The sequence below is a fragment of the Carlito syrichta genome, unplaced genomic scaffold, assembly GCF_000164805.1.
Source record: "Carlito syrichta isolate Samal-C Ts95f unplaced genomic scaffold, Tarsius_syrichta-2.0.1 Scaffold302038, whole genome shotgun sequence".
Classification (NCBI taxonomy): domain Eukaryota; kingdom Metazoa; phylum Chordata; class Mammalia; order Primates; family Tarsiidae; genus Carlito; species Carlito syrichta.
This window is the reverse complement of record NW_007246134.1, coordinates 534,602-543,018: the sequence shown is the minus strand read 5'-3', so window position 1 is coordinate 543,018 and position 8,417 is coordinate 534,602.

The window sequence follows — 8,417 nt, the reverse complement described above, 5'->3', positions numbered from 1 at the left end:
CTCAAAAATTAGCTGGGTGTGGTAGTGCACGCCTGTAGTTCCAGCTACTTGGAAGACTGAGGCAGAAGGATTGCCGGAGCCCAGCAGGTTGAGGCTGCGGTGGCCGGGAGTGGCCACTGCACTCTAGTCTGGGCGACAGAGTGAGACTCCAACTCAAAAAAAAAAAAAAAAAAGTCCAGTTTGTGATATTTGCTACAAAACAGACTAAGACAGATCGACTTCCTCACTCACACTTTTGTGAGAAATCAGTTCCTTTTGGGTTGTTGGATTGAGGGCCTGAGTTCCTCTATGGTTGTTGGCCAGAGGCTGCCCTCAGGTCCTTCCCATGAGGCCCTCCCGGTCCAGCTTGGCAGCCTGCTTCATTAACTCAGCAAGGCAGAGAATTTGCTAGCAAAATGGAAGTCAGCTTCTTCTGTGGTCCAGTCACAGAAGTATTCTATCGCGCAGTTCTGTTGGCCAGAAGCGAGTGGTTGGGCTCACCCGCACTTAAGGGGATGGTCTCACACAAAGGCCTGAATACCTGGAGCCAGGGATCGTGGGGGCCACGGTCTGCCTTGGTGTCCCGCTTGTCCATTTACCCTCCTGCTGATGCAAACCGAGGTTGTTCCTAGTTTTTTCACCAGTATAAACAGTGCCATCATCTTTGAACTCATATCTTCATGAACTGGTTCAAGACTTTCTTGGGAAAATTCTTCAAAGGGGAACTGCTCGTTGTCAGGGCATAGAGATCTGTGGGTAAGTACTCTCCCAAAGGCTGGCCAAGTGTGTACGCTCAGTGGCAGAGTGAGACTGTGGACTCTTCCTTGCCACCCTCACTAATACTGAGCATTTAACAATCTGTTAGCTATTTTTATTTTCCTTCCTTCCTTCCTTCTTTCCTTCTCTTTCTTTCTCTCTCTCTCTCTCTCTCTCTCTCTCTCTCTCTCTCTCTCTCTCTCTCTCTTTCTTTCTTTCTCTCTCTCTCTCTTTCTTTGTCTTACTCTGTAGCCCAGGCTGGTGTGCAGCCTTGACCGACTGGGCTCAGACAATCCTTCTGCCTCAGCCTTCCAAGTAGCTGGAACCACAGAAGTGCACCACCACGCCCAGCTAATTTTTTGTTTTATTGTAGAGACAAGGTCTCATCAAGTTGCCCAGACTGATCTCGAACTCGTGGGCTCAGGCAATAATCCTCTCACCTCAGTCTCCCAAAGGGCTAGGATTATAGACTTGAGCCCCTCCTCCTAGCCTAATATTTTTCTTTCTTTCTTTCTTTCTTTCTTTCTTTCTTTCTTTCTTTCTTCCTTCCTTCCTTCCTTCCTTCCTTCCTTCCTTCCTTCCTTCCTTTCTTTCTTTTTTTGATAAACAGGATTTATTGAGAGGACAGAAAAGCTCCCACACTGGGCAGGGACCCGAAGGGTTTGCCCCTAATATTTTTCAGTATGATAGTTGGTATTTCTGTGTTGTAACTTGCGATGCTTTGTTTCTCAGTGAAGGTTGGGTATGTTTTTTATGTTACCAGTTACTTCTTTTGGTCAGGATTTTTTGCTTACCAGGAGCAAAAAAAAAAAGAAAGAAAGCTATTTGCAGAAGCTTAAATATATTTCAAAAAGGAAGAGAGTGCATTTTGTAAGGACACAGAGCCGCTCCATAAACAAATCACTGCCTTGCCTTACTGGGTGTGGAACAATATCCATCCTAACTCCTGGAGACACTCCCTTCATTACTCACTTTCTGAGTACCCAGGAGATCTTATCTCTGCTTCCCTGGGCTCACACTCTGCTTATTTCTGCCTCCCTACTGATCAGCTCCTCCACATAGGGGTACAGGATCCCTGATAGGTTTTAGTTTCCAATATGAGACATATCCATTAGACAGAATTTAATGAATGTAGATCTGTATGAAGTCAAATGTAAAAATATAATCTTCACCCTAGTCTTTTCTCTCAGAGGTTTGACAATTAACAATTTAATGACTGGGCACAGTGGCTCAAGTCTGTAATCCCAGCACTTTGGGAGGCTAAGGCAAGAGAATTGCCCCAGCTCAGGGATTCAAGACCAGCCTGGGCAACTTGGTGAGATCTCGTTTCTACAATAAAAAATCAAAAAATAAGTTGGGCGTGGTAGCAGGTGCCTGTAGTTCAGCTACTTGGAAGCCTGAGGTGGAAGGATTGCCTGAGCCCAGCAGGTCGAGGCTGTGGTGGCCGTGAGCGTGCCGCTGCACTCCAGCCTGGGCAACAGAGTGAGACTGACTCAAAAAAAAACCAAACCGAAAACAAAAACAATTTAATGTGCACACCTCTAATTCTTTTTCTCTAATTATTGCTTTTAATCGTTAAACGGTATTTTATCATAGGGATGAGCTATAACTTGTTTTAGCCAGTCCCCTGATGGACATTTTAGTTGTTCCCAACTTGACATTTCACAGTAACTCTTATAAGTAAGTCTGACTTGATGGCAGTGACCCTGTCCTTGTCCTGAAATGACCTTTCATCTTGTCCCACGCAGCTGACAGCTCTGTCACTCATCTTTTCATTTAGGTCTTCATGAGAGAGGATCTGAGAAATCCTCTCAGAGAGGGCTTCAAGCTAGCAAAAAAACACATATTGCTGTTCCTCCCAGAGGCTAGTGGGAGGGCAGGATTTTTGGAAGAGACAGTAAGCAGGGGACTCTTTCAGTTCTCTTTTCAATATTGCTGGTTCCTGTCCTTTGCCACTTTCCTATAGGGGGTTTCTCTTTCCTTCCTGACTTAACAAATTCCTTAGATATCAAGCTTTGTCTCCCATGTGTTTTGCATATTGTATTTTCTCATTTGTCTCTACATCTTTTATGTACAGAAGTTTTAAGTTTCAGCAGGGTTAGATCTACCAGCCTTTTTCTCATTACTGGCTCTCACAGTATTCTGACGAAAGTCTTTCTTAACTCCAGATTATAAAACCGTTTTGTCTTTTATTTTTTTCTATTACGTTTGTGATTTGTGTCTTTTAAAATTCAATATCAAATCCATTTAAAATTTGTTTTTGTAATCAAAGAAATCATATCTCAAATAACACAATTACTTCTCTAGGCCATCCTTTCCCCACTGACCTGAGGTGCCTTGATGTCCTACCATACCACTGTCTATAGCAGTCGCCAGCAGGAACGTTTGAGTTGGACAGACTTGAGTTCTGGGCTCTGCCCTGTCACTTATGGTTGTGTGACTTTGAGCAGGTCACTTAGTGTCTCAGGGCTTATATTTCCCTATTTGTCAAGTGGGGTTTGTTGACCAAAAAGAAAAAGGTCAAACTCTGTAAAATATTTAGAGAGGTTTATTCTGAGCCAAATATGAGTGACCATGGCTCAGGGTACGGTCTCATGAGGTCCTGGGAATGTGTGTCAAAGGTGGTTGGGTTACTGCTTGATTTTATACATTTTAGGGAGACAGACGTTACAGGCAAAGGCTTAAATCAATACTTGTAATGTATACATTAGTTTGGGGCTTACAGGTCATAGGTGGATTTAAAGTTTTTCCTTATTGGCAGTTGGTTGAAAGAGAAGTTTTGTCTAAAGATGTGAGAAGTCAGTGGAAAGGAATGCTTGAGCTAAGATAAGAGACTTGTGAAAGCCAAGGTTCTTGTTTTGTAGATGAAGTCTCCAAGCAGCAGGCTTCAGAGAGAATAGGTGGTAAATATCTCTTTTAGGGCCTTAAAAGGTGTCAGACTCTTAGTTAAATCTCTCCTGGATCTGGAAAAGACCTAGGGAAGAAGATTCTCTACAGAGGCAAATTCCCCCAAGAGACAGCTTTGCAGGACCATTCCAAAATATGCCAAAGAAATATATTTGGAGGAAAAAATTTTTATTTCCTTTATTTTCTTTGTTTGCTATACCAGAGTCAGATTGGAATTTGGCATCTTATTCCACAGAGCCTTTTTCATCTGTTTTATGATCTCTGTTGTAACGTTAATGCAGGTTAGTTGTACCTAAATGCCACAAGAAAGAGGGGATAACAAGGTATGTCCAACCTCCTTTCCCATCAGGCTTGAAATTTAGTTTTTCAGGTTTCCCTTGGCCCAGAGAGGCTCTGTTTGGTCAGTCGGGGGGCTTAGAATTTTATTTTTGGTTTACAGGATCAGCAGGGTCTCTAATGCATGAAAGTACTGTGGAATGAAAGGATGCAGTCCATGCAAACCACTCAGAGAATATTCTCATGATTATGGTTTTCGAATTCCTCCCTCCTATTTCAAGAATCTATGTCTATACTCTCACTGTTTCCTTCTGTCTGGTCTGCCCCAGATCCGCACCATCGATACCTCCGTTGTTCTATAACGCATCTTAGTATCCTCTAGTCTTCTTGAGGACAAGGATGTTGCCTATATCCTCAGTAACTGTATACAGTAGGTGCTCAGTAAATACCCACTGAAAGAGTTAATGAGTAATGTGAGCTCTCTTCCTTGTTATATTTCTTGGATGTTGTATTGGCTACTTTTGAGCACTTTTTTCTCCAAAATTTATTTATTTTTTTTAGTTGGGGTTTCACTCTGTCGCTCAGACTGGAGTGCAGTGGCACACTTATGGCCACCACAGCCTCGACCTGCTGGGCTCAGGTGATCCTTCAGCCTCAGCCTTCCAAGCAGCTGGAACTACAGGCACATGCCACTACACCTGGCTAATTTTTTGATTTATGGTAGTGATGATGGCTCTCCAGGTTGCCCAGGCTGGTCTCGAACCCCTAAGCTCAGACAATCCTCTCATCTCCACCTCTCAAAATGCTGGGATACCAGGTGTGAGCCACCGCACCTGACCCAAAATTAATTAGTCAAGATCTTCTCCTACATACTACTGAGATTTTGATGGACATTGCAGCCAATTAATGAGGTGATTTGAGGAGAACTGGTCTTACAGCCCCAGGAACATGACCTGCCTTGCTTTCACCCAGCTCTTCTGTCTGTGCTTTGCAGAGCTGCATGGTTTCCTTGTTGTTGGTCTTGCCTGTTTGCCTGCACGTTTCTTCCTGGGTGCTTTGCTGTCTCTATTGCTCTTTGGAAAAATGTCTCCTCTCTGCTATAGTGGCTGAGCACTTAGGATCTCGGGTTGACGTCCCTCTTCCTGGCATCAGTAGTTTTTATGAGCACGTACCTTTGGAACCCAGAAGATGTGGGTGTGAATTCACTTAATAAGGGTGTGACCTTGAGAAATCATCCGCCCACCCCTAGTCTCAGTTCTCTGGTCTGTGACAGAGAAGGACTAACATCTACCCCACAGCCTGGTGAATAGTAATTTAGATATGGTGAGTGAAACTTTTAGGGTGGTGCTGGATGCCATGCAAATATTCAAGAAATGTTGGCTATTGAGGTTATTTAGTAATATTACTGACATAAATGTTTTAAAATGCTCAGCCATGTACTATCATGCTGGCTGCTTTATTATTACTATATACAAAAAAAACCCTTCTGACACCACGCCCCCCGCCCCATCTCTTTGGCAACTAGGGGCCCACACTGTTTTCTCAACACAAATGTTATGTACTCAGTCTAACCACCTTTTAGTTTCTTGAAGGGGAGGTTGACGTTGCATGTGGACTTGCTGAGAGAGAGTGAGAGAGAGTGAAATTGCTCTATCCAAGACCAAGTAGAGACTGGGGGTGGAGGGCAGGGACTCTTGGGAAGGATGAATAGGGTAGATGGGAGAGAGAGAACGAGAGAGAGAGAGAGAGAGAGAGAGAGAGAGAGAGAGAGAGAGAGAGACTGGCCATTGCCTTGCTAAGCTATGGTATGACCATGTGCTCTTTGAGCTATGACCAGGCCATGCTTCCTAGCTTTGGCTCTCTCCCCTATCTTGGGGAGGTGAAACTCCTCTTTTTTTCTTTCTCTCTTTCTATTTAGTTTTTAAATAAATCATATTTTCTAATCTAAAAGAGAGAGAGAGAGAGGGGAGAGAGAGCAGGAAGGGAGGAGAAAGAAGGAATGTCAAGTGTGAAGAGGATTTGGGAGGGAAACCCCATCCCTTCTCACCTCCTCCATCCCTACTGACTTCTCTGGCCAAGCAAGGAAGTTGTGAGCACCGCCTCCCTCAACCCCACTCCCTGGACCTCCACAGGGGGCCTTGGATCCTCAAAACTGAGCCACTGTACCCATGACCTCAGAGCAGCAGCTGCCCTGCAACGCGGCCATGGAGGCTACAGGGCCCTGTCAGGGCATGGGATTCCCAGGCTCCACAGAGGTCTGAGCCCCTCAGGAAGCGATGGGCCTACTTCCTGCTCCCAGGGGGGCTGGCAACAGAGTGGGGAGCCAGCCTGGGGATCTCTAGCAGCTGCAGGGCTTGGGGTGGAGAGGGAGACCCGGCCAGTCACTGCCCCAGCCCTCCCTATCTAGCCTCTCTGGCGGACTCAGTGCCTCCCCACCTATGTGGGACTCCGGGGGGCTGGAAGGATGGAAATTCAGCACCAAGACCCTCGCAGGGCACAGTGGATTCTCTCTTCCGAGTGAGTTTCCTGACACAGCCCTTGTGGGACACAAGTGTTAGAAGCTGTTGTGGCAGGAAACAGACGGCACACCGCGAGAGGGTGTCACACAGGAGAGGGTGCACCACAGAGGGGTGGGCAGGCTGCAGCACCCTTGGTGGCCATGGTCTGGGGCTGGGGGAGGGGAGAGAGGAGGGTCCAGCACCTGGACACAGAGAGAGCTGGGTAGGGGCAGCCACCATTGGTAGCGAGGCAGCCAGCCCCACAGCAGAGAAGCCGGGGACACGGCCCCCAGTCTCACTGTCCCCTGCCCTCCTGGCAGCGCCCCTATTGTCTGACACTGGGAGTCGGAGACAAGGGTTCCTTTGACAGCACAGACCTTCAGGGGTGGAGAGAGTTTCTGGTGGGACAGGTAGGGGTTACCTGCCCTGAAGGCAACGTCAGTCCCAGGAGAATCCTTCCAGGAACGTCCCAGCAGATGCATGCTCATGTGCCAGACGCTGTAGCAAGGCAAATGTTCGTATTAATGTATTTGATTTCCTCCCACCTTTAAGGTAAGCCATTCCTAGCAGCATCCTATTTGGCTCACAGGGAAACTGAGGCCGAGAGAGGTTAGGAACTTGCCTGACTACCAAGAGAGGCAAAGCTGGGCCCTGGATCCAGGCTCCCTGCCTGGGTTCTGGGGTGTCACTGCCCCCCCCACTGCCATCAGGTATCCCCAGGGAGCTCCCTCCATGCCTCACTTGGGCAACACCTTCCTGCGAGGCTGTGCCTTATGGAATGTGCTGAGGCTGAAACCCAAGTTCATCCTCCCAAGACTTCACAGAGGAGGAGGGGCAGCCAGCAGAGACAAGCTAAGACAGCAGCAAACGAAAACAGTCAGGTTGTCCGAGTCCAGCGACAGCCGGGGGTCTTGTGTGTGTTGAAACCAGCATCTCTGCTGCCAATCCCAGCGATAGCCTTGGGTCCCAGCTCTCATCTCATATACCCCAGGGTGAGATGGGCATCCAGGGCCTGGGTGGGAACCCCAGCTCCAGCACTGTCCAGCCTGGTGGCCTTGGATGGCTACTCACCTCCCTCTTCTCAAGTAGGGGACTGACATGCCTCCCCATGGGACGCTGTGAGGCTTCCAAGAGCAGCTGTGAGTAATCAGAACAGAGCTTGACTCGTGGTGAACGCTGTGCAAGTGTCAGCTGTTGTTGCTGGTTTTCGTTATTATTATTCTTAGACAGAGACAGCCCCTGATCACAGGCCTCCAGTGCAGGGCCTCCCAACCCCGGCTGTGCATCAGGACCTGCGATGTCTTAAGGACATCTGAGCCTGGGCCTCCCAGCAAATGCCTCAGTCAGAATCTCTGGGATGGGGTCCAGGCAACGGTAAGAGGTGATCTTGGCTTCCAGGAGCTTAAATCTAGCAGGGGTACAGGAGAAACTGCAGGGCCACGTTGGTTTCTTTTTAAACAAATGTTTTATTTTATTTTAGAGTTGTGGGGTATGTGTGAGGATTTGCTACATAAGTTGTGTGCAGGTGAGATTTGGGCTTCTAGGGCCCTCTCTCCCTGGTAGTGAGCCTGGTACCCAGTGTGTGGCTGCACACCCCTTCTTCCTCCCTCCCTCCCTCATCAGCGTCCAGCATCTTTTGTCGCTATCTTTGTGCTCCCCATGTGATCAGTGATCAGGGCCTGCTTATGAGCGAGAACACTTGGTATTCAGTTTCTTGTTTCGGTGATAGTTCGCTGAGAATGATGGTGTCCAGCTGCAACCACGTTGATGCAAAGGACGCTCGTTTCTTCTTCGTTTGAATGTGAACAGTAAGGAGTATTGAAACCCAGGCGCATTTCACAAGAGAAGGGGAGTGAACTTGGAAAGGTCTGAGGACACGTTTTGCAGGAGGGAAAGGAGGTGGGCAAACAGCTGATGGAACGACCACCAAGACAGCAGAACGCACAGGCCGAGGGCACAGGACGGCGCTCGGTGAAAATGTGTTTACTGAAGGAATGAGGG